The 26,794-nt window shown below is 43.1% G+C and overlaps 1 protein-coding gene across 12 annotated transcripts in view; it reads left to right on the forward strand.

Moving 5' to 3' along the window:
• SIPA1L1 (signal induced proliferation associated 1 like 1) overlaps positions 1–26,794 on the forward strand; it is a 394,920-nt gene that overhangs the window by 77,695 nt on the left and 290,431 nt on the right. Inside the window, exon 1 of one of the 12 annotated variants that reach the window (XM_067557848.1) lies at positions 18,215–18,701. The exons of the other annotated variants lie outside the window; for them this stretch is intronic. The gene's annotated coding sequence lies outside the window, so the exon portion shown is untranslated. Of the gene's footprint in view, positions 1–18,214; positions 18,702–26,794 lie in introns of those variants that run through there. 12 annotated transcript variants of the gene reach the window in all.

The raw sequence follows: 26,794 nt of genomic DNA on the forward strand, positions 1-26,794 counted from the left end.
GCTAAATTACAAGATGGAACAGATTGTTTAGCATAAGTAGTTAACACATGAGTGAAGGGACCATTTATGTAACAACTGACATGATAAGCCACTGCAAATGATACACCTGGTTTCCTATCCTTCTCCCTCAATTTACTGATACCTATGTGTTCCATCAAACTTACCGTTTTTATCAACTACTTACTCTCCACTGGCCAATTTATAAGTTTGAACCGTGTGTGTGTGTGTGTGTGTGTGTGTGTGTGTGTGTGTGTGTGTGTGTGTGTGTGTGTGTGTGTGTGTGTGTGTGTGTGTGTGTGTGTGTTGCTGGCCATATTTATTAGAAAATTCCACAGAATATTGGGCAACTCTCGAGAAAAGAACCCAGTCGATCACTAGCCATAAAATTCCTTCCTTGGATTAGTAGTTGAACGCCTTTTGTTTACAGGGTGGAAGGTAGTGAGTGAAGCCTACCAGAAGTGCAAGACATATACTTGTTTTGAGGCATGTAATTGCCACAGTTAATTACCATATTTAAACGAAAGTAATTTTAGTGAAGCTTAAACTGGTTTAAGTGCCTCTGTTAGGGGTTTGCATCAGTTGAACTTGATCAACTGCAAATCAGTTTAGTGAAAGTGTTTTAATGTTTCTAAGATAGGCAAGGTGTAATCTTGAGAATGAAAGTGACAGTTAAAACCACATTAAAATGGATGGGGAGGGTTATACATCTCTGTTTTTCATGTGGTCTGTGTAAGGCCCCACAGGGCTAGAACCTAGGTCTGCAGGGCTATCAGGCAGCTGACATATCCAGGCTGCTACACAGTGCTATGACCTGCTTTGTACAGAGACCTGGGGAAGTTCCACCTCCAGGCTCTGACAGACAGTAGCCTCATGGCTCCTGATTGGCTTCCTGCCGTATATAAACCCAAGGAACATTCCAGGAAGTGTCCAGGCAACATCATGGATCTCCTGTAGCTTCCATGACTCTTCTTGCTCCTGAATTCCTGGCTTGATCTTAACTTGATTTGGACTTCACTTCCTGATTCTGACTGATTCTTGGAACCTGACTATGAACTCATCTGCTACTCTCAGCCTTAGGTTTGCTGCTGCTCTGACACTTGGCTACTGCCCTTACTGCGATCCTGACAGTCAGAGAAGTCAAGGAAACAGTACTACATCTGTTCACTTTTCTAATTGTAGGGGTTAGACACTTTAGCGTCTGAGCAATTTCTGCCAACTTCAGTGGGAGTTGAAAGGGCTCTGTTACACTAGGGTGATCCATCTGTCTTCAGATAATGCTTTCACTGACACCTGTGCAAAGCCACTGAAGACAATGGGGCCGAATGAGAGTCACTGAGGGGCTTATGAGGTTTGCAAATCTCACTGATGTTGCAGTATGAAATGGAAAGAATCCAGTTTGAACTCTCAAACCCTGGGCTGAATTTGCCATGTTGGAAGTTAAGGACAAAAAACTCATTGCTTTACTTGCAAACTGAGCAAATTTACTGGGAAACAAAGTGAGATAATTAATATGGAACATTCTGATGCATTTTTAGAAAGTTAGCTTTGCCATATTGGATACTGTTTTAGTGGGTCAAGTATACCATTTAATTTCTTACCCCACTTTTTGCAAATCATGGGAATTTGTCACTCGAGTCTCATGCCTCCTGATGAGTACACTCCAGATGCAATGGTATTAACAGATGCTAATTGTCTATCAGGAGTGAAAGAAAATCGTTACATATCACTTTCTCTAAAACTAATAGAAAATTAGAACAGCAGTAGCAAATCCTCTTCTTCTTATGTAGAAGTGTATCTGAAGTGAAGTCCTCAAATGAATGGCATCAGGACCAGAAGAATATTGTTAACTCTTCATTGCAAATGCACCTGGAAATTAAATTGCAGTGTTGAAACTAATACAATCTTTTTCACTTCTGACTCTGGGTACCTAGTGTTTCATACAGTAACACATGTCAGAAAGCCTGCTGTTTTGTACATTGCTTTGTGCCTTATTTCTCAGGTACTGTTTAGAAGCCTCTTCTGCCTGTCTGCCCTTGAGGATTCGTTTTGGAACTTTAAATATATGCTAACCTGTAATTGTCTCAAAGGTAACCTAATCTGAATAGTATAAGCCGCCAACAAAAGTTATAGGGTCAGGCATCTAAAGAAAATATTGCTGCTTGAATGCTGTTTTACTGCTGTTCTGTACAGTTTTGCAGTACTTCGATTTCTTTACACCATTTGGAATAATTTAAGCTTTTTAAAAAAATACTTCCCTACACCATTTGTCAAAGTTTCACCTGAGCTCTGAACTTTTATGACTTATTAAGTGGTAACAGCTGTGGAATTTAAAACAAAGCAATCTTAAACATCAGAAATATTGACATTTTCATGTGCTTTGGTTTCTGTAGTATCCGTTTATCTACTTCTTTGTAATAAAGGTTTATATGATTTAGGTTTTTGTTAGATCTCTCCACAAAGAGTTACATTTATTGATCAATGCACATTTGGCTTATCATAGAATTCTTTATCAGAAAAAAATATGCTGTGAAAATGATCACTTCTAAAGCAAGTTATGGGGAAAACATGGTTATGGGCCACAAATTGCATAACAGCAACAATTCAGAGTTAGATACACCAATTAAATTGAACACCTGCATATGTTTTCCTTTTATCAAAATAAATGGATGGGAGTACAGTGAATACTTATAACAGTGAAATTAATGCATTTTTAAAAATTCTTGCACAAGCTACATGAAAAATCCTCTGGGGTTTTGCTAATCAATATTCTAAAGTGATTTAACCCTGGGATAATTTTAGCAGGGTATAACACTTAGTGATTCAGAGTTGAAAGTGTATTTTTCATCAGTATGCACTACTAATTTGTTGAATGTTCTCCAGACAATTAATTCTTCACTTCTTGAATGGAGGTCATAATATAACAATAGCTTGCCTTTTAAAATCTGTTCTTTCATTTCTTTGGGGGAAAAAAGAAACTTAGTATGGCATAGCTGAAATAGTAGAAAAATTTTAATTGCAAAAAAGCACCTCTAAGTAAGTCAGTTTTGGTATTAAAAATTAACTCCACTTTCTTTGCATTTCTTAATTTTTTCGTGTTATATAAATAGTAGTGTCTTTTCTGTTATGTCAAGAAAGTGAATGCCTGTGGTATGGTTCTTTGATACTGGCAAGCAGGTTAAAGTGCTGAGTACAGAGACTCATTAATATGGAGATATTATAGTAGCCAGTCAGAGTTGAGAGATTTGCATAGTCGCAAGGTGGTTACAGAGGAGTAACTTATTGGTGGAAGTTTTATGATTGTGTTGCAACAGTGAAAGATGGAAGGTGGTGGTCAACAACCTCTGTATTAGAGATATCACTTGGAGACCTTGCAGCACCTTCTGAAGGTGTTAGGAGTTGGGATCAGCATGTTTTTGTACTGCAGTTCATACTTATGGATATTTTTTCATGGATAGTCCTTCTCCCTACCAATTCCAGATGTAGCCAGAATTCCATCTGCTGAAATATCCCAACTGAATGTTAGTGAGTATGATGGGGCATATATGAAGAGATGGTTCTTGAATTAGCTGGGCTTCAGCCCATTCAGGGCTTCGGGGATAGGAATCAGACCCTGAACTGGATCTGGAATTTGACTCATCACACAATGCAGAGTGTGGATTACTGATGGTAATGTGTTAATTACATCGGATTCCACTCCAGAGGTAGGCTGCATTGTGATGCTGCATCTTTCAGGAATCTTTTGGATTCCTTGAGTAAGACACAGGTAGTCATTTGTAATAGACTAGATTTGATATGATAAAATGTGTGGCTTGCTGTTGTGAAGTCCACATCAGATAGAGATGGATGTAGTTGTTTGGTCAGTTTAAAAGTGTAGAAAGCATTTTTAATCACTTCTGCCGTGAGGACCTCTTGGAGTAATGAAGGTGTCGAACAGGTTTTTGAGACTGTGAACTACTTGGCTGCTAGGAGCAGGTGCATTCAGTGATGAGCAAGTTCACATTTTCAGTCACTTTCATAAATTGTGTCTTCTGCCTGAATTGAGTGTTAGCTTGATCCCTACTTTTTTCAGGCCTGTGTTACCAAGGCAATTGTGAGTCTGTGAACTCCTAAATACTGTAATAGTTGTAAACCAGATTAAGTATAGGGATTTGCATGCTGTATGATCAAGCAATAACTACAGGGACTATGCAGATCAGACAGTCACAACCAATAAAAACAGAAAATTACATAAATTTGGAAAAAATTAGTTACGGGTTAACTATTTGGCACCCTTTCTCTCTTGCTGACACAATACCATTTCAGATTCAGTACTGCATCTTTGTGCACATACACTGGTATCAGTAGTTCCCAACGCGTGGCCCGTGGGCCAAAAGTGGTCCGCAGGAGCTTTCACAGTGGCCCGCCATCCCGTCCCACTGGCTGCACAGGGAGCTGCTGCCTAAGGACCCGGGCGGAACGCATTGCTGCCAGGCTAAAGGACCGGTGGAGGCTCTTTGCTGAAGCCAAGGGGATGGGAGATCAGAGCCATGACAAAGCACTCTACCTGGGTCCCTAGGTGCTGGGTTCCCTGCTGGAGCCAGAGGGAGGGGAGCACTGATCTCTCATGTCCCTGGCTGCAGAAGGGAGTCACTGCCTAGGGACTCCAGTTGAGCACACGGGGCTACAGGATGGGTGAGATTTCCCTGCTGAAGCCTTGGGGACCAGCGATCAGTGAGGAGGGAGTCAGCTCACTGAACTCCTTCCATTTGGCTGCAGTGGGGGTGGAGGGTGAGGGAAGCTGTTGGTGGAGACTGGTGGCCCTTCAGGATTGTAAAAATGATATCTCTGGCCCTTGAGCCAAAAGGCTGGGAACTACTGTTCTATATTGTATTGGTGACTACTAGAAAAAGGAAGCTTCTTGAGCTTCATTTGCACATCAAGGTGGAATCACTCTCTTCACTGCAGGCTGGTTAGGTTTAAATAATAGGTGACCCTTTTTATGGAAAAATTTGTAAACTGATTCAGGTTGCTAAACTGCTCAGAAGTTGAAAGCAAATCTCGCCACTTTTCTGAATTGGCATCTAAAATTAATAAGATTAGCTATAACTTGAGCATTGTGTAGCGACAAGGAATGAATGAATGAATGGGGAAAAAATCCTCTCTTAATCCAAACTAGATCAAAAAATTCTCTGTAAATAACACTTTATGCTTGACCCGAGTCCCATATATTTATAACTGTCAATAATATGGAAAATAAAAATGCTAACCACAATAGCCTTTTAATATAATTCTATCCTCCTCCCTACAGAAGTTAAGAGCTTAGTAGTATAATTATGTTCAATTATTTTCTCAGCTGAGGTATTATGAACTTTTTGTCCACCTGTGTTTCAATAGTTTATACTTGTTCAGTTGTATACATTAAAAAGGAAAAAACCTCAAACAAGCCACATGATGTTGCTATCTTACACACTTTTTTTCAAGGATACCTAAATCATGCAAAAGGCATAATACATCTTTCTCCCATGAGTACCATCTGAAAATATAGATATATTCATCTTTAATTGGATTTTTCTCATAAAACTCATGGAAGAAAAGGGAATTGAGAACCAGCAATCAGAAGAGTATGGCAGTTGGAGACAAACAAGAAAGAAATTCAGATAGTGTGGTAGATAGCCATGACAGGAGAGCTGTCAACTGGAGTCTCACTGCTGGCTTCTGTACCTGATAGTGGTTACTTTTTTCCCTTTTGTAATGTAGTGACCCCTAGTAGGGTCCCTGTCATTTCTAGCTGTTTTACGTGATCTTAGGCAGTTTGTAGTGAAAAACCTGGGTGATTTGAAGAAGTAGCTGAATTGAATAAACACCATGTCATAAACCAACTTTCTCTGGATCACACTTTTGGAACATCTGCCCTGTATCATCTCTAGAATCTACTGTTTCTCTCCCTACTCATAAAACCCTTGTTTATGCTTTATAAATAGCCTTTATGACTGCAAGCCCATCTCCTTTTTGGCCTCCAATGGGCAGCTACAATAACTTTCTTAAGCTTGGTCTACACTAGGAAATTAGGTTGGTACAACTGTTGCTCGGGGGTGTGAAAATCCACATACCTGAATGACGCAGTTAAAGCGACCTAACCTCTGGTTTAGACAATGCTAGATTGAAGGGAGAATCCTCCTGTCAACCTAGCTACCGCCTCTTGGGGAGATGGATTACCTATGCCAATGGGAGAACCCCTTCCCTTGGTGTAGCTAGTGTCTTCACTGAAGTGTTACAATGGTACAGCTGCAGCATTAAGCATAAACATAGACAAGCCTTTAGAAGCAACATGTTCAGAGCACTCTCTTCAAATCCATGCACTAGTTCACAGACTCTCTTATTGTTCTTTGTGGTGTCAAGATTCATCTCTGCACCTTAAAAGCCCTGAGTAACTGTGCCTGTTTGTTATTTCTTTCATTCTTTCTCTGAGGCCCTTGATTCTGCGGAGAGCCCCTTGCAGGTGGACTTCTGTGCAGACTCCCATTGCAGTGAGTGGCACTCCATACAGGGTGCTGGGATCTGCCAATACAGATTTCACTGAAGGATCAATGCCTAAACTACTTCTCAGTCCCCCGCCTTAATTTTCCCTTTTATTTTCTACTCTGCTCCCAGCTTTGCACCTTCTTGCCTGCTGCCCTATGCTTGGAACTTCCTCTCTTTTGTGCTCTAAACAACTTCCCATTCTCTTTCCATCCCTCTTTTAAAACAGAGCTTTTCAATAATTGGCCAGTGATTAATAAAGTATCAAACATTAGTCAAACTGGAACACTGATTCAAAGATTAGACCTTCACCTGGTGTACTACATGTATCTGCATTGTATTGCCTGTTTGATTTCCTTTTGAGTGTGAATGGCACTCAAATAATAAATCACTCACCAGAAACAAGGTCACTTAAATCTTTTCTCCATTACTAAAGCATAAGAGGATAACTTTTTAAAACCACTTTTTACTTGTGCATTGGAAGTTGGCTTTAGTGGAACTTCCTTTCTCAACATTTTGTCACATTCTTAATGTTTGTTACATTTGTTAGGTGAATTGCATATTTTATTGTAGTTGAATCCACCATCCATTTTCTCTGTATGCCTGCATTTTCTGTGTAAATCTAAATGGGTTTGTTTGTTTCTTGTTGTAACCACATTTTTTTCAAGTTTGACTGTTCATTTACTTTTTAAGTAACAGAAATTTAATCTTTGCTGGAATATATTCTGTTACAGAACAAACTATATACCATATCTCTTTTCACAGCTTTTTGGAAGATTACATGGGTTTGTATGTTTATAGAGAAGAGTATTATAAAAGTGAATGAAGCATTTCAGTGTATAGTACAAGGACTGTACAGAATAGACTCACATTTTAGTTTCATCTTACTGTTGGAATTGGTGTGAGAAATGTAGACTAGAGTGACTAGGATTCAGTCAAGTTGGTTTGCTGTTGCTTTTGGTTAATCTAATACTGGCGTATCATAGTCAAAACTTGCTGGTTAATTCTTATTTCACATACATGTACACTATAGTCACTGGATGTGGATATTGAGCTTACAAATATCAATTTATTAAAAGGGGCATTGTGGAGGTTAAGGTGCTCAAATTATTTACCTTTAGTATGCATTTCTTTTAAAAATGCATTCTTGATCCTGAAAAAGTTTCCTTAAAATTTTTATCAATATTGCAGCCATAATTAAACACTTACACTGAGTAGCTATGACTTGGATTGGATTTCTTTGTGACCAGGCAAACTGTATATTGATTCATCCTTTTTTGTCTTCCTGTCCTTTTCTTGCATGCAGGAAGGGAATTGAACTATACAAGAATCTTAAGGAATATGATCATAATGGGTGATTCATTCATTTACTTGAAAAGTGACTGTGATAGATTCTATGGTAATAGACACTTGATGACTTTAAAGAGATCATGGTAATTTGACAATCATTGCTGTGGTATACACAGCGATTAGTGATTTGGGGATGTCTCATTGAATGCCCAACTTGAAAGGGACTCATTTTCAGAAACTGGGTGCTCAGCAGTTGGTACTGAAAAATTGAGGTACCAAAATTGCTACTCACTCCTGACAGTTAAGAAATTTAAGAACAAATCCTTTTGTATGTTACAGATAAGTCCTTAACTTATTAATATTGAAAACTATAATCTAATTTGGTTTTAACTGTTTACATTATAGCTTATTTTCTTAATATTTTCTCCTCTTGGACACTAAATATTTCACCATGGTTTATAGTTTTCTTATACATTTTGTGTTAAATGCTGGAGGCAGATGTTGATTGGAGCATTGGTAAAGTAAATTTCCATTGATTTTTAAACAAAATTGATGGAAACATATTTGTGTTGATTCTAATAGCTTAATTTTAGAAAATTTTAAATTTAGGCCATATTTGACGGTATGACTTGAAGTAAAAATTCAGTATTTTGGTTGCTCATAAGTCTGGAACAGGTATACAATGTAGGGGAAAAGTGCAGTATGTTTTCCCACAATGCATCTTTCCACATTTAATGCAGTAATACAGTGTTTCTCAATTGGTGTTCCGCGGAATCCGAGAAAGTGACATTGTGCTGCCAAGAGCAGCTGTTCTCCGCGCCGCTGAAAAAGGGAAGATGTCCCGGATTTTTCGGCGGAGGGTATCGAGTGTGAGTGTAATTTCCCCACGGAGCCTAAAGGGTTCCGTGGGGAAATTTAATTGAGAAACGCTGATCTTAGTTGTTTTGTATATAATTTGCTTATTTCAACATTTTTTTTTTTGGCTCCATATGTAAAAATACTGTTAAGAGTTTGGGGGTTCCGCAATTATTTATCGAATTCAAAAGGGTTCCGTGGCCAAATTTAATTGAGAAACACTGCTCTAGAGTTTAGTGGAAGGAACTGAAGCAATTATAGCCCTGTGGTGCTCTTACGATCTCTGCTCTGAATGGATAGTACTTCCACAGGATATTCATATGGTCCTGAGTACTACTTCTCCTAGAAATTTCATCAGTGCTGGGGCAGAGGTGGAAATGAATTCCATGAGTGAGTATGCAGAAGCAACACTCTTGAACTGTAGCTACTGGAGAGAGAATCTTTTGTTTGTTTGTTGGTTCTTTACAAAAAAATCAGAACAACTCTGAATGTATTATTTGCTTTCCTGAAATTGAATAACTGGTGATGTTAAATCTTTCCCCACCTTCCCCCCCATTTGCAGTGATACCTCTGGCTGGTCCTGCCATATCATTCCTTTCTCAGGAGGGGTTAAATTCCATTCTTCAATGTGAATGGGAGGAATGTTGGAACAGAAGAAATTGAGAGAAAATAATTTTGTTTTGTCTTGGAAATTTATCAAATTTTAAATTGTGGGGTCTTTATTTATCTTTCCTTTATTAATACAAGTCCTATAAGCAGAGCATCTGGATTTGATTTTAAGCTCTCAATGATTTATAAGAAGGTTTTTTTTGGGTCATGCATGTTATCTCTGAACGTTCTAAAACTAAACCTAAGCCACAGCTACCCTCCTCCTTGCGCCTCCCTCTCTTTCCCCCCAAGAAAAGACCCTCATCTCCAGATGAGGATGGAGAGTAGGAAGACTTTTCAAGTTAGAAGGGTTTTTTTATTTTATTTTGTTTAAAACAACAATCAGAGTTTTCAGTCACATGATCTTTCACCCCCACTGACTGTCAGAGTAAAATTTTCAACTGGCCTAAAATCAGTGTCCAATTTTGTGCCTATGTTTACAAACTTGTGCAGACAAATGAAGTAGATGAATATCCAGTAAACTATCTTGAACACACAATACAAGAAGCTGTTGCTGAAAAATATTGTCTTTACTGATACTTTTCAATGGATTTTAGATTTGGTTTCACATTCGCCATCCATGTTTTAGATCTTGATGGTGAATACAAGATTGAGCTGAATGGTGGGACATGGTTGTGAAGGCTTCATTATGCCCTCAGACCAAATGAATGGAAACTTATCACATTTTTGAGAACTACAGATTAAACTGTAATGATTTTATAGTGAGAAGTTCTCTCTTCGAGTGATTGCTCATATGCATTCCAATATAGGTGAGTGCGCGCCCCGTGCACGAGCCTCCGGAAGCTTTTCTGCCCCTAGCAACCCCCTGTGGGTCGGCTCCTGCGCCCCCTGGAGTGCCGCGCTCATGTCGCGGTATATAGGGACCCTGCCGACCCCGTGGCCCCCAGTTCCTTCTTTCCGCCCGTGACGGTCTTTTGGAACGCTGCCCCTTGCTTTACCGCAAGTAGCAATCTCCTTTAACCGGTTCTAATCGTATAGTTAGTTGTTAGTTAGTTAGTTTGTTGTTTAACGTTAATAGTTTAAAAAAAAAAAAAAATTGTAGTTTAACGTAGTTAGTTAGCCCTTACGGGCTCCCGGCGCCATGCCGGGCACTTCGGGATTCAAAGCCTGCGCCGAGTGCTCTAAGGCTTTCCCGATCAGCGACCCGCACGATTGCTGCCTTCGCGAGCTTCATAGGAAGGACAAATGCCGTATCTGCAAGTCCTTCAAGCCCAGGACTCAGGAGGAGCGCGATGCCCGCTTCAGGATGATCTTAATGGAGTCGGCGCTTCGCCCAGCCTCCGAGCCCTCGGGGTCTCCATCGGCACCGAGCATCTCATCGGCGCACAGCACGCCCCCGGCACCGGCAGCGGCACCAGCGCACAAGGTGCCGAAGAAAAAGAAGCGGCTGGAGGCCGTGTCCATGGACTCCCCCCTGCGACCGGTACAGCAGGGGGTACAGCAAGAGCCGACACAGGCGTCTCCACGCGGGGAACCTCTCCTGCAAGGGCCGTCGACGCCGGAGGCGTTGGTAGCGGCACGGGCTCTCATGGCCATGCCCACGCCTCCATCCCCCCCTCGGCCGAGGGAGTCAGGGTTGGCGTCTCGGGGTAGATCCGTGCTGGGTTACCCCGGTGGGCAGCGGAGACAGGAACCATCGTCTCCCCCCAGACGGTCGAGGACGGGGGAAGCGGGAACTCCCCCTCCTCGCTCCGACCTTAGGTCGTCGAGCACCTCGGTACCGCAGCAACGGGAGCGGTCTAGAGGTTCCGAGAGTAGCCGCTCTCCATCGGGCAACAGATCCTCGGTGTCCCGCCACCGTCCGGACAGCCAGCCGGCACCGAGGGATGCTGACTATCCTCGCACTTCGGTGCGCAGCCCTCGGCACCGGTCTCCCGGAAAGGACTCTCGGCACCGACCTGGCTCGCCTGCGGAGCCGAGACGCTTGGAGCATCCACCCGAACGCCGCTCTCGTTCCTCGGTGCGCAGCTCCCGGCACCGAACTCCGTCGCCTAGAGATGACCGGCACCGATCCCGCTCTTGGCACCGGTCGGACTCTCGGCGCCGACCTCCGCGGCACCGGTCGGACTCTCGGCACCGATCAGGCTCTCTGCACCGATCTAGATCCCCGGTCCGAGCCCGCGCGGATTCCCGGGACAGTCATCGTCCCCGATCCGCAGGTAGCCGTCGGGGTCCAGCTGATCCGGAGCCTTATCATCACCGCTCACCGTCAGCGAGGGCCTCCAGACTCAGCCCGACGAGGTCCCCAGCACCGCATGCTTCGGTACGCAGGGATTCTCCGGGGCATCGGAGAAGACGTAGCCGTGGGAGAGACCGCTCCAGGTCGCCGACAGCTGACCGCCGCAGAGCCAGGAGGTCCCGGGGGAACTCGTCCAGCTCCAGCCGTTCTCCTCCCCCCCCCCACCGTCATCGTAGGCACCGCCGCAGCCGCTCCCGCTCCTCCCGGAGCAGATCACTGCCACACCGTGGCAAGGACAAGGGGAAGCGCCCGAAATCGCGCAGCCCGGCACTTTGCGGGCCTGCAACGGCTGCGGGACCGGTACCGACGTGGATGCAAGGGCCCTGGCAATGGCCCTACTGGGGGCCATGGCCTCAACAACCAACCCAGGGCACGGTGTCGGTTCCCTCAGTGGCTGTCCAACCCCCGCCCCCACCTCCTAGTCAGGACAGATCGTCCCTTCGGACGAGGGGTCTGACCCTCTGGAGGGTCCTTCTACGGGTCCCCTTCACCAGTCCTCCTCCTCCTCTCCTCCGGACATTACCTCTAGGGACCAGAGAACTCCCCTTCCTGATTTCAAAACCCATCAGGAACTGCTCAAAAGGTTAGCTGATAACCTACAGCTTGACCTGAAAGAGCTTTCGGAGGAGGAGGATCCTCTCTTCGGGGCCTCGGGCTCAGCAGGCCCCTCCCGGGTGGCGCTCCCCGTCCATGACAGGGTGTTGAAGGTGGTCAAACCCCTGTGGGAGACTCCGGCATCAGTGTCGGCCACCTCTAAGACGGCGGAGCGCAAGTATTACGTTCCCTCCCAAGGGTTCGAATACCTATACAACCACCCCCCCCCCCACCCCCCCCCCCGGGGTCGTTGGTTGTAGATGCAGTCAATCAACGGGACAGACGAGGGGCCCAGTCGAGTACTCCCAAAAATAAAGAAAACAAAAAATTTGATTTGTTTGGGAGGAAGATTTATTCGACGGCAGCATTACAACTACGCATCGCAAACCACCAAGCGCTCCTTGGCAGGTATAATTTGAACCTGTGGGCTTCCCTCCAGAGGTTCCTCCGCGCACTACCATCAGACATGGCGGAGGACTATAATACCATCTTACAGGAGGGAGCGACGGTCGCGGGAGCGGCACTCCAATCCGCGAGCGATGCCACCGACGCGGCGGGAAGGGCCATGGCATCGGGAATCGTGATGCGCCGGTCGGCGTGGTTGCAATCTTCTGGCCTGTCGTTGGAGGTGCAACAGGCCATCCAAGATCTGCCCTTTGATGGCGTAGGCCTGTTTTCGGACAGAACAGACAGTAAACTACACGCCCTCAAGGATTCCCGGGCCACCCTTAAATCATTAGGCCTCTACGTGCCACAGGCCACAAGGCGCCAGGCAGACAGCGACCCCAACGGCAGCAGCAACAACAGCCTGCCTCTAGACTGCCTCCTCGACCCCCTCCACCTAGGCGAGGTCGAGACCGTTTTAGGCAGTCAAACCGCCGAGACCGCCAAGGCCCTGCAGGGGGCTCCCAGCAGGGCCAGCAAAAGAACAACAAGCGGTCCTTTTGACGGGACGCTCGAGGGCAGCTCCTTAACACTCTCCATCCCACTGGATTCCACTCTACCCTTTACGGACAGACTGCATCCCTTCCTCCGAGAGTGGCAGAGGATAACCTCGGACCGCTGGGTGCTCAGCGTAGTGAGACGAGGCTATGCTCTCCAACTCTCGGCATTCCCACTGGACTCTCCCCCTACCCCGTCCCTCTTCAGGGACCCATCTCACGAGCTACTCCTCGTCCAAGAGGTTCACTCTCTTCTCCGCCTCGGGGCGGTAGAGGAAGTTCCTCCCTCGGAGAGGGGCAGGGGGTTCTACTCCCGTTATTTCCTTATCCCCAAGGCAAAGGGAGGCCTCAGGCTATTCTAGACCTTCGTCGTCTGAACAGATTTATCAGACGCCTCAAATTCCGTATTCTCTCCCTAGCCTCCATCATTCCCGCTCTGGATCCAGGGGATTGGTATGCTGCCCTCGATTTAAAGGACGCCTACTTCCATATTTCCATCCTCCCTGGGCACAGACGTTTTCTTCGTTTTATGGTAGTGGGTGTCCACTACCAGTTTTCGGCCCTACCTTTTGGCCTCTCCTCAGCACCCAGGGTTTTCACAAAATGCATGGCGGTGGTAGCTGCCCACCTCCAGCGCAGAGGCGTCCAGATCTTCCCCTACCTCGACGATTGGTTAATACGGGGAAGATCCAGGGTTCATGTACAGAACAGTCTAGCCCTGACCTGCGCAACTTGCACCAGACTGGGCCTGCTCATCAACGAGCAGAAGTCCACACTCACCCCAGTGCAGCGGATAGACTTCATTGGGGCCACCCTAGATGCAGTCCAAGCCAGGGCTTTCCTCCCCCGGCCCGATTCCAGACCATGACCGCCATTATTCAGGAGTTATTCAGATTTCCCACGACGACAGCCAGGCGCTGCCTTCAGCTGTTGGGACACATGGCGGCATGTACATATGTGGTGAGACTAGCTCACCTCAAACTCAGGCCCCTCCAAGGTTGGCTGACTTCGGTGTACACCCCATCCAGACATTCACTCTCCAAGGTGGTCACCGTCCCAGCCCAGATCCTAATGTCCCTCAACTGGTGGACAGACCCGAGGGAGGTACTTCGGGGGGTTCCCTTTGCAGAATTAACCCCATCTGTGACGCTGATAACGGACGCTTCCGACGTGGGCTGGGGAGCCCACATGAGCCGCAACCTCAGCACACAAGGTCTATGGTCGCCACACGAGCTACACCTTCACATCAATGTCAGGGAGCTACGTGCAGTCCGTCTCGCCTGCAGGGTCTTCCTCAGGTTCCTAACGGGCAGAGTAGTGCATGTCCTCACGGACAATACAGCAGCCATGTTTTATATAAACAAGCAAGGGGGGGCACGCTTCTCCACTCTATGCCAGGAAGCCATACAGCTATGGGACCTTGCGGTGAGGCACGACTTTCACCTCTCTGCCTCTCACCTCCCCGGGGTCAGGAACGACGAGGCGGACCGCCTCAGCAGGTCGTTCTTACCCCGCCACGACTGGTCGCTCCACAAGGAGGTGGTGTCTTTTCTCTTCCACAAGTGGGGCACTCCCCAACTGGACCTGTTCGCCTCTGCGTGGAACAAGAAGTGCCAGAGGTTCTGCTCACTCCGGGGACGCGAGCAGGGCTCCCTCTCGGACGCCTTTCTAATAGACTGGACGGGGCCTCTGATGTATGCGTTTTCCCCCGTCCCATTACTCCCCAGAGTGCTCCTAAAAGTCAAGAGGGACAAAGCGAATGTTATTCTCATTGCACCAGCCTGGCCCCGGCAACACTGGTTCAGTATGCTACTGGACATGTCCATTGCCGAGCCAATACCGCTTCCGAGGCGTTACGACCTCCTCTCCCAGGATCGGGGACGTCTTCTACACCCGGACCTGGACTCCCTCCACCTGACTGCATGGAGGCTATGTGGTTAACAGAGGGAGAGAGGGCCTGCTCAACACAAGTACAGCAGGTTCTCCTAGGGAGCAGGAAGCCTTCCACTCAGGTGCTGTATAAGGCTAAGTGGAAGCGCTTTACCTTTTGGGCGGAGTCCCGGGGGATCTTACCTAGCTCATCGCCCATACAGGCAATCCTAGAGTACCTCCTACACTTAAAGATGCAGGGCCTCGCACTAGCCTCCCTGAGGGTACACCTGGCGGCCATCTCGGCCTTCCACCGGCCGATGGAAGGGAGGTCTGTCTTCTCTCATCCTATGTCCTGTAGGTTCCTGAAAGGGATAGAGAGATTATATCCGCAGGTTCGCGACCCGGTACCTCCCTGGGACCTGAACTTGGTTCTCTCCATGTTAACGGGACACCCATTTGAACCCATGGCTACATGCCTTTGCTAGTCCTGTCCTGGAAGGTGGCCTTCCTAGTAGCCATTACTTCGGCCAGACGGGTCTCCGAGTTGAGAGCTTTGACCTCGGAGCCCCCTTATACTGTCTTCTATAAAGACAAAGTGAGGCTGAGACCCCACCCAGCATTCTTACCTAAGGTGGTGTCTCAGTTTCACTGTAACCAAGACATTTTCCTCCCCGTGTTCTTTCCCAAACCACACGGATCGGTGGCAGAGCAGAGATGGCACTCCCTAGACATCAGGAGGGCCCTGGCCTTTTACATCGATCGTACAAGGCCATTCCGAAGGTCAACCCAACTGTTCGTCACGGTTGCTGAGAGAATGAAAGGCTTACCTGTCTCTTCTCAACGCATCTCTGCATGGATTACCTCCTGTATACGTACCTGTTACGATCAGGCAAAGGTGCCGCTTCCCGGAACAGTGACGGCACACTCGACCAGAGCCCAGGCCTCGTCAGCGGCCTTCCTGGAGCGGGTGCCCCTGCCGGACATTTGCAGGGCAGCGACCTGGTCATCTGTCCATACCTTCTCATCCCATTACGCCATCGTACAACAGGCAAGAGAGGACGCGGTTGTAGGCAGAGCCGTCCTAAGAAGGGCTACTCGACAGTGACTCCTACCCGCCTCCATGGTATGGCTACGTAATCACCTATATTGGAATGCATATGAGCAATCACTCGAAGAGAGAAAACAAGGTTACTTACCAGTAACTGTTGTTCTTCGAGATGTGTTGCTCATATCCATTCCAAACCCACCCTCCGTCCCCGCTGTCGGAGTCGGCAGAAAGAAGGGACTGGGGGCCACGGGGTCGGCAGGGTCCCTATATACCGCGACATGAGCGCGGCACTCCAGGGGGCGCAGGAGCCAACCCGCAGGGGGTTGCTAGGGGCAGAAAAGCTTCCGGAGGCTCGTGCACGGGGCGCACACTCACCTATATTGGAATGCATATGAGCAACACATCTCGAAGAACAACAGTTACTGGTAAGTAACCTTGTTTTAATAAAACTGAAAAAGTAGGAATCCAGTTCAGTAAGAACTTTTAGAAAATTGGAGTACAATTAAAGGCAAAAATTGAATTATTTTAGAGTTTCTTAATGGAGATGAAAGCATATATGGACCATGGAACAGCTCTTTGAATATATTGGGGCTGGTTTCAATGTACTGGGGCTACTCCAGGTGAAGTTTAGGGCAGATCTGAAAAAATTGGCATGTACATTTTCTAGTTTTGGCACAAAAATCTACTTTCCTACACTTTACCATAACAATTATAAGCTCTTTGAGATTTTGTTTCTTGTGTTTAGCACATTTTGGTGCTGAAATCCCTGTATAATAAAATGTAATATTTTATTTACCAACAAAATTATTTGCATCATATGAGTGAATAGAATTTTGCAAGGCTGAAAAAGGACATAGATGAGTAGATGACTATAATATTTGTAATATTCTTTTATTTTTTTGAGGGGCAACACAGTTTAGAGGAATGAGCTCAAAACTTGGAGACAGGAATATCTGAATCCTATTCCTGGCATTTCTACTGTCTTATTGTAAGACCTTGAGAAAGTCATTTAACTTCTTTGTACCTCATTTTGTCTATCTGTGCAGTGCTGCCTTAAGGATAAAGTAGGCCTTGTTCCTGCAGACACTTACACAAGTGCTTAATTTAAGCTTTTGAGCAATCCCATTGAGTTCAGTGGGACTGCTCACAGAAGTAGAATTATTCACATGTGTTTGGAGGACTGGAGCTTTAATTTGCACAATATAATTTTGAAGATGTAAAATGTCCAGGGCTAAGTAATATCATTAAGAATATCTCAGGTAGGAAATAATCTAAACCCACGTTAGCTAAAACCTGTTCAATCTTATGTTAAACATAAACAGTTGATATGCGGCTAGAAATCCAAGGTAGAGTATAATTGTTAACATTTCCTGCTTTCTGTGCTATTGTGTGGTTCTTGTAGTGCTTGAAAAATCGCTGGAGAGCTCAGTGACCCAATGCCTTTTATAGTTGTAGGATAGGGAACATAATTTTATTCATATTAATTTTTTTAGTTTAAAAAATATATACTCTGAAAAACTGGTGAAAGCTAAACATGAGCTGCAAAGCTTTTTTGAAGTTTTCTACTACCACTCATACACTGCACTGTTGCTAATAAATTAATCCAAATGTCTTTTTATTCCTCAGAATTTGCTTTTTAGATACATACATCAACTGCTGAGGACAGAGGGTTAACTTTATTTTCTTTAAAATAGTGACATCACATAACCCATGAACGTGTATTAATCACTGACTACAATCTGAAGTGTTCCTAATCTCTGAGGCTCTCTGACCCGCTCCTCACACATGTACACTCACACTCTGGGCTGGAAGGTAGTAATGCAACAGCATTCACCACAACGATGTAGCCGCTTTAACCAAAGAAATATACAGTAGTAATGTACTGTATAAGTAAACTGTGTGAGTGGGGAAATAGTATTTCTCAAATAGCAGAGCTTAGGTCCTTCTCTGTCTATTTTTTCACAAAGGAAAGGGGGGAGCTGGTCAGAATTGCTTTTTTCATTTAAAAAAATTATGAATACACAGATTTTGAAAAATAAAATAGAGATGGCTTCTCAGATTGAATCTTGTAAGCTAAATAAATGAACAAACTTGAAAAAACTTTGCAGGTCAAGTTTGATGTTTATAAAGTTAAATAACTTGTGACTACCGAACTGAAATGAGTCTTTACCTCAATAGCTGTGCAGTAAGGGAACTCGAGCTTGCAAACAGATATCTATATTCCAGGGCTAATTATGTGTTGATGGTGAATGTTGACTTAAATACAGAACTATTGTGTAAGTGTCTGAGGCCCCCGTGTTGAAAATACTTTGGCACCTGTGTCATTATACTTGCATCAATAGTCTATTGACCCAAGTTAAATTACATATGGGCCTAAGCTTTTGGAGGATTGCGGCCTAAGCCAACAACTTTCATTTCCTGTTAATCAGACATCTGTGTATTGTTTTTTTGGTCTAAGAATATAAGAAAAAAAGCGCAAATAGTTTATATAAAAACCAGGAGAAAATGAGTGGTTTACTCGCTGTATAATTCTTTGAGTGATCGTAATAGAGGTAAATGAATGTCTTCTAGAACCATTTGAACTAAGCTCTGCCCCTCTCATGAAGAGCCAGCTGAGTCAGAGCACTCTAGACTGCTATTCTTGATTTCAATTCATCTTGGAATACTGGGGAAGTTCCAGAGGACTGGAAGAAAGGTAATGTTGTATCAATATTCAAAATGGGGATATAAGATGACCCCGGATAATTATAGCCTGTAAGCCTGACATTAATGGTTGGGGAAAAATAATGGAATGCCTAATATGGCATTTAAATTATATTATCCTCTCATTCTTTATTAAATCAATTCCAGTCAACATGGGGATTTATAGAAAATAGAACTTGTCAAACTAACTTGCAATCTCATAAAAAAGACATCAGGTTTGGTTGCTAAAGGTGGTAATGTTGTTAAACATCTGTATGGCATTTGACTTGATAATGTATTAAACTGGAATGATACAAAATCAACATGACACATTAAATGGTTAAAAACTGGTTAACTGGTCTCAAAATGTAACTGTAAATGAGCATTATGTTGACAGGAAGGCTTCTCCCATTAACATAGCTACAACCTCTCAGGGAGGTGGATTAACTATGTCGACGGGAGAAGCTCTTCCGTTGGCATAGTAGCATCTTCACTTCAGGGCTACAGAGTAGAATCGTGCAGTGCACGATACTTTTAGACTGTGTCCTCAAGATATAGCTCTCCTGTTTACTAACTGTATATCCTCAGCAGGTCCAGCTGGGTTTCGCATTTACTATAGATATTCCTTTGGGAGCTGTGAGCAGTAGGTAAATGCACTGTCACCGAACAGGTTTTTTTTTTTTTTTGAAATAAGGAATCCATGGTAATACAACAATTGGAGAGAGAGAGGTGTAAAATAAAAAAAGGTCTACACACACAGTAGCTTGGATAGTCCTGACTTATCCCTAGTACCTCTGTTCTTCTGGGGACCAGATTACAATCTGTTTCTCTGCAGACCCTGTCTTCCCCATCAGCTTCATGGATAAAGCTTTCAACACTTTCAAAATTCTATTTTTAAGGATTCCCAACTTCTCTGCGACATCGGGAGTTATCAACCTATGAGCCAGCCTGTTGATCAAAGTGTGGTGGGGATAAATCATCAAAGGAATGAATACATATATTATTTTAAGTACAAGTGATTATCTATGATTATTTTCTGTCTTACTGCAGATGTGTAAAACTCCCAAGAACTGAGTTCATTCTTTGCACCCATGTACCAGGCAACATAGAATCATAGAAGTATAGGGTTGCAAGGGATCTCGAGAGGTCTTCTAGTCCGGTCCCTTGCACTCAAGGGAGGACCAAGTATTATCCCTAACAGGTGTTTTTCTAACTACTCTTAAAAATCTCCAATGATGGAGATTCCCCCACCTCGGTGGGCAATTTATTCCAATACTTAAGAACCCTGACAGGAAGTTTTTCCTAATGTCTAACCTAAACCACCCTTGCTCTAATTTAAGACCGTTGCTCTTGTCCTATCCTCAGAGGTTAAAGAGAACAATTTTTCTTCTTTCTCCTTGTAAAATCCTTTCATATCCTTGAAAACTGTTGTCATGGCCCCCCTCAGTCTTCACATCTCCAGACTAAACAAAACCAATTTTTCAGTCTTTCATCATAGGTCATGTTTCTAGATGTTGAATAATTTTTGTTGCTCTTCTCTGGACTCTCTCCAGTTTGTCCACATCTTTCCTGAAATGTGGTACCCAGAACTGTACACAGTACTCCAGTTGAGGCCTACTCAGTGTGAAGTAGAGTGGAAGAATTACTTCTCATGTCTTGTTTATAACACTCCTATTACTACATCCCAGAATGATGTTTTTGGCAACAGTGTGACTCTGTTGACTCAATTAGCTTGTGATACACTATAACCCCCAGATCCCTTTCCGCAGTACCCCTTCCTAGGCAGTCATTTCCCATACTGTATGTGTGCAACTAATTGTTCCTTCCTAAATGGAGTACTGTCATTTGTCCGTATTGAATTTCATCCTATTTACTTCAGACCATTTCTCTGGTTTGTCCAGATCATTTTGAATCTTAATCCTATGCTCCAAAGCACTTGCAACCCTTCCCAGCTGGGTATCATCCACAAACCTTATAGGAGTACTCTCTATGCCATTATTTAAATCATCGATGAAGATATTGAACAGAACTGGACCAGAATGGAGCCCTGTGGGACCCCGCTCAATATGCCCTTCCAGCTTGACTGTGCATCACTGATGATTACTCTCTGGGAATGGTTTTCCAATCAGTTATGCATCCGCCTTATAGGAGCTCCATCTAGGTTGTATTTCCCTGGTTTGTTTATGAGAAAGTAATGTGAGGTTCACATCATATTTGTAATTTTTATTAACATCACCCATATTCTTCAGAAGGACTGTGGCTTACATAGGCACTATTGGAAATTTTCTTCTGGATCTTTTCTGTCTGTCCAGACTTCCATACTCTCATCCTGCATCTTGATTACAGTAATTCTCTCTCTAGTTCTAATATCAACCACATTCCCTTCCCGAAGTACACTGAAGTCCGACATGCTTTCTACTGGCTTCCCATAGAGTATTGATTAAAGTTCAGGATCTCAGTCTTTGTTCTTCAGGGTGTTGCATAGCCTGGGCCCCGGATATCTAAATACCACCTGAAGCTCCAGGATAAAACTATGGTTGACCATTTTGCTCATAATGGTATAATGGAGCTTTCTACAGTAAGGATAAAGCTTAGGTTTGGGTGACAGAACTTTCTTGGCAACCCGTCCAAGACTGTAGAATGAAAGCCCTGGGCAATAACGCGCAACACAGACTTCATCACCTCCAGTCCAAGTGCAAGGTGCATTTGTTTGACCTTGCCTTCTAACATAAATATGTAGCAACATATATGTATTAAAAACAAAATCCTAAAAAAAAATCCCCAAAATCCACTGCCCTACCAAAACAAGACACTCCATTGCCTATGGTTCTTACCCTGGGGAGAGGCTGAGATGACAAAACACATGACAGATGTTTAATCATGCCCTGCTGGAAGGTGTTCCGATGCTATGGTGAAAAGCACAGTGTAGGAACCTATATAGACTAGAATTCTTTTGCCAGACTCATATTCCTGGATCATCACTGACCACATCACCCCCCACTTTGCATTCCTCCAGTAGCTTCCTGTCCTCCATTTGTCTTTGTTTTATCACCTTTCCCATCTTCTGGCATGTTTTCATCACTCTCTCTTTGTTCGAGGCCAGATCTATAGATTGGCTGGCTGGAAACGAGTACATATGTGGAGAGAGCCATAACCAGTTAATTTAGTGCCTATTGCTTGGAACTAAGAATACTTTTCAGTCTGGTCCCCTGCATGATAATACTGGGCATTGTGAATAGGCAGGTTTTAGATTCTTGATTAAAGGACAGAAAGATACTCAGTTTGACAGTCAAAAATCATCGTGTGGTTCAGCTCTTTTTGTTCACATTCAGCTCAGTTCCCTACTGTGACTATAATGCCTGCATTAATATATGCATTTGAGCTTTAAAAGGAGTAAACGTTATTGGATGACATGGAAACTCAAATACTTCAGGGTGCCTCTCCCTTGCCTTTCCAAAAGAAGAGTCTGAAGAATAACTAAACTTACAAACCTCCCTACCACTTTCCTTCTCCTCTCCCAAAAAGTCAGTCATTTGTCATGAATTTGTGAACCGCAGAGAAACTTCTGACTTCTTTTTAAAATTTCTAGTGGTTGATTCTGTAGGTGTAGTGGATGGAACTGCACATTTTTCTCTATTGCAGGAAATCTGTTGAAGTAGAACAACTATATGGGCATAGCTGAAGAAAATACAGTACTGATTTTCATGGAAAAGTTTTGTGCATTAGCTGCAATACAATTTTCTTGGCATTTGTCATCTTTGCTGTATTTTTTCCCTAATTTTATTCTCTTCCTTTTTTATGTTCAGTACTTTTAGGAGTGATTTGTTCTGATTGTAAATGACAAAGGGGGGTGTATTTGGGATGTGTTACATCCAGAGAGAGAAATCCTTTAAGTGTAGTATTTCAAGTGTTGGTTCATGCACAGCCAATCATAGCAAACCAGCAGCTATTATTTAAAGTGTATGAGTATGGTATAGAGCCCTTCAAACATCATATTCACTGTATGAATCAGAAGATAAAGAAAATTATATTTTGCTGGGTGTATTTTTTCTCAAGGCATAGTTTACTTTTAATGTTCATAGGAATTACAAATACCATATTTAGAGTAGGTAGTGCTGGGAATGGTCTGTGTAGGTTATACTCCATCTCTCTCCCAATAAAGGATTAGTCTTTGTTGTAAATTTGCTAATGTTTTGTCCAGTCTGATTTTACATTTTCAAAATGACTGGGCTTCCACTGCCTCTCATGGAAAACTATCCCTTGGTCTAATAGCTCTGCTGTCAAGTTTTATTTCCTGGTATTTGGTCAAAATGTTCCTCGTCTTTAATTTAATTCAATTATTTTTAATTTTACTTCTTTCTACCACTCTAAATCCTTTCTCTACCTGCTTGTGTTTATATTCTTCAGATATTTGTGTCAGTCTCCCCATCCTGTTCAACCTCTTTGGCGGTGCTTAACCAAGCTTGACATAGTCAACATTGATATACAAGATGGGCCCAATCCTGTGAGAAGGAAAGGAAGGGGCAAGTATCCTGGTGCTCTGCATCTCACAGGATTGGGCCCTATGTTAGTGAATATATTTACGAATGTTACTGCTTACTAATGGGATACTTTCAATACTTGTTAACTTATTTCTATCCTATTTTATCCTATTTTCCTAGAAGCATGAAAAGAATATTTTTTCACCAAATTATTTTTCTTCAGTTTGCCAAACGTTGATTCTCTTTTTTTATTTCTCCCTCCTGCCCTTCCTCTCTTATTAGGAGCACATCTGTTTTATCAAACGAATCTTGGTTCACTTTCCTGCAGTCTGACCAGTGTGTGTCCTTTGGCATCCTTTTTTGCTCCTATATATCCTTCACCTCAAAGGCCTTGTATCATGGCAACTTCTCTTATCTGAGAATTTGATCCCTCTGGATGCAGCTGACCAAAATACTTTTTAACTGTTTTTTCCTCTCTCTCCCTGTAAAACATACCAATTCCTGTCTTCCGTGATTACACTGCTGCTATAATGCTTGGGTGGTAAGCTCAGTGAGAAGACTCTTTAAGATACACTAATCTTAACTGACTCATTTTATTAAAAAGTATTGCCATATGGCTCTCTAGTCTCTTCCCTTGCTTTCTGCTAGAGCTTTCTGTTTGATTTTTTTATTTTGATTTGAATAAGACTTCTAGACACACTGACACACAATTTATATTTTACCGAAAGAAAACCCAGCATCATTAACTACAACTTCAAAAGGAGGAACTCAGTTAGCTTGCTACCTATGAGACTGCTTTTTTCCACCCTCTCATAGTTCTGGGGAGAATGTCTTCAGCCCCCCATCTCCAAAACCCTATTCAAATAAGTGTCTTTTGCAGCATCCCTGCAAGATCATCAAATTTGGACTTTTTTGGACCAGGGAAAAAGCAAGTTCTAGTGTCCTGAAGCCTTCATAGAGAGTGTCCTTACCAGCAGCTGGATCTGTTTCTGTAACAGAAACTTCTGCCTGTTTGTTTATATAATTAGGGCTGAATCATTGGTTTATATTTTTGAGGGTATCTTTGGAAAGAAAAGGACCAAATAATCTTTAGAAATGGCTTCCATCTGTGCTTCTGGAGCTGCTAATGAATCTCCATGTATTAAAGAGGATTGATTTAAAGTGGCTTTCCAGCCTAGGTATTAATCTAGAGTTTGGTATCTGCATTTTTGGATTTCCTGTGCCACTGCATTTTGGACTGCCCTATCTCATTCATCTTTGATGAAACCTACAATGATATCATTAAATGTTCTGGAGCAAATTACAATTGATTGACATGCTGCCCCCTCTCACACAATCACCAAATTCCCCCCAACCCATTAAGAATTTATAAAACCTGCAACATAACAGTATTCATTTGATGAGAACTGCTCTGGTCTCTTGGAAATTACTGACTTTTCAATCTGTAAGAACCTTACCCAGTGAGAAATACTTTCTTGTAGTATTTTGTATTACATTCTGTAGTATTTTTTAAATTTTGATTTTTCCTTGTTCTGAAAACATGAATTTATATGGGTTAAGACCAAAGTATTTTAAGTCTTCATGATTAGTACACTGTGTACTTGTGACTAACTCTTTTACATTTGTAATCCAGATAAAGCTTCTTATAAATAGTTCTATTTCTCCAGACTAGGTTTCCTAGAAATGTTTTAAAAGTGAAGATATCTGTCAAAGTTTTTTAAAAAATTAAATAAAAATCACTTTTGTAATTTAGAAAACTGCTGCATATCCCACTATTTTATATATTATGTAGTTATTTTGCATGGTTTTTATAAATGAGGTTATTTTAAAAACTTACTTCTTTCTAAATATTCTAAAAATCCTATTAATTTAATGAAATCACTATTTATCCAAACTCAATGTATGGTAAGGATTTAAAATGTATTTGCTTAACACAATTAATACTATGTCTTTAAGAAACAGAAATAATTTCACTGGCAATAGTTGTCTGGATTACTAGATCCATAAAATGTCTTGAATATGAAGTTGATAAGGGTCTGATCTTGGGTACAGGAAAATAGCTAATTATGCATTATCTGATGATAAACTGTCTACATATGGTAAACATGCACAAACTTTGTTTAGTGACAGCTGAATCAAAACACAAAAACCATGGAAATAATAAGTGAAGGGGAGAATCTCCTGCATTCCTTGCCACTTTCATATTATCTATAGCCCTGCTGATAACACACTCTATAGGGCTTTCATTTCCATCTCCAACAGGTACTGAAAAGCAATACATAGTTCATCAAAGCTGTACGTTAGTGGAAAATGAATCAGTGATTATGGCACTAGCCTGGGACTCAGACTTAGGTTCACTTCTCGGCTCTGCCATAGCCTTCCTATGTAACCATGGGCAAATCACTTTGGGTATGTCTATACTGGCGATGGCAAAGTCGCTGCTGTCAGATTGATCCTTTTGGATCGATTGAGCAGTCAGTGTAGACCCGCTTAATCTATCAGGAAGTCGACGCACTAAATCCACCCCCTCAAGTGGCGTAGTGCTGCGTCCTGTCGGTGCAGTGCAGTGAAGATGGCATGCAGAAGGGAAGCACAACAGTTGACTGGAGTTACACAAGGTACTCTGCACAGCTTGTGTAACTCCTGTCAACTGCCGCCAAATTTCCACGTAAGTATAGACCAGAGCTTAGTTTCTCTGTGCCTCAGTTCTCCATCTGTAAAATGGAATAATAGTACTTCCCTACTGCACAGGGGTGCTGCGACAATAAATACATTAAAGATTATGAGGTGCTCATATACTGTGGAGGGCCATATAAATACAAACCAGATTAGTGCAAAGCCTTAACAGAGTCCTCAGACACTCTTCTATCAACAAATAGGCACATCTGTCTCTCATACACTTTACATTTGGGAAGCTACTATGCCTTTACGTTGCTGAAGTCACTGTTACAGTTTTTGCTAGTCTGCAAATTTGATGACATATGGGCTTTTCAGTATCTGTTGAAGGTGGAGGCAAAAGCCTTATGGATTGTGTTACTGACTGGTGTAGGGAATGTGAAGGCAACCAGCTCCTCCATAATTACTATTCTGCCAAATGCTTAAGTTATTGATAGCCAAATACTTTAAGGTAGCAGTTTTGTTGAGCATTATTCCTTAATAAAGTAATGCTTAAATATAAAAGAAAATGATTACTGAAACTACTCGAGACATTGCTCCTGCAGCTTGGACTGCATATGGCCTTGTTGACTTTTAAGGGGCTCCACTTGGATGAAACGGTTCACTTCTGCAGATTGGTTGCAGGATCAGGACCTGAGTGAATCAAATAACTTCATTTAAATGTATTGTGAATTGTAATTTTGTTGCTTGCTAGAAGGCTTTCTGTAAAATGTTTTTAATAAGGAATCTGCATCTTGGCTTCTAACTTTTCAAAATCAGTTGATAAACATCCTTTAAGTTTATAAACATCCTCTTGGCAATTGAACTCCAGATATTGTCTGGCCTGCAAAGCCTGGAAGAAAGGCAGGGTAAAGGCCTGTGCCTGATTAAGAGAGGAGTCTGTTTTACAGCAAATGTCCAGGTTCATGTATCTTTTAACAAAAAACCACAAGTGTTTGGTAACGTATAT

This window comes from Emydura macquarii, unplaced genomic scaffold (assembly GCF_026122565.2).
Source record: "Emydura macquarii macquarii isolate MOO-44397 ecotype Brisbane River unplaced genomic scaffold, CSIRO-AGI_Emac_v2 contig_1876, whole genome shotgun sequence".
NCBI classification, from domain to species: Eukaryota; Metazoa; Chordata; order Testudines; family Chelidae; genus Emydura; species Emydura macquarii.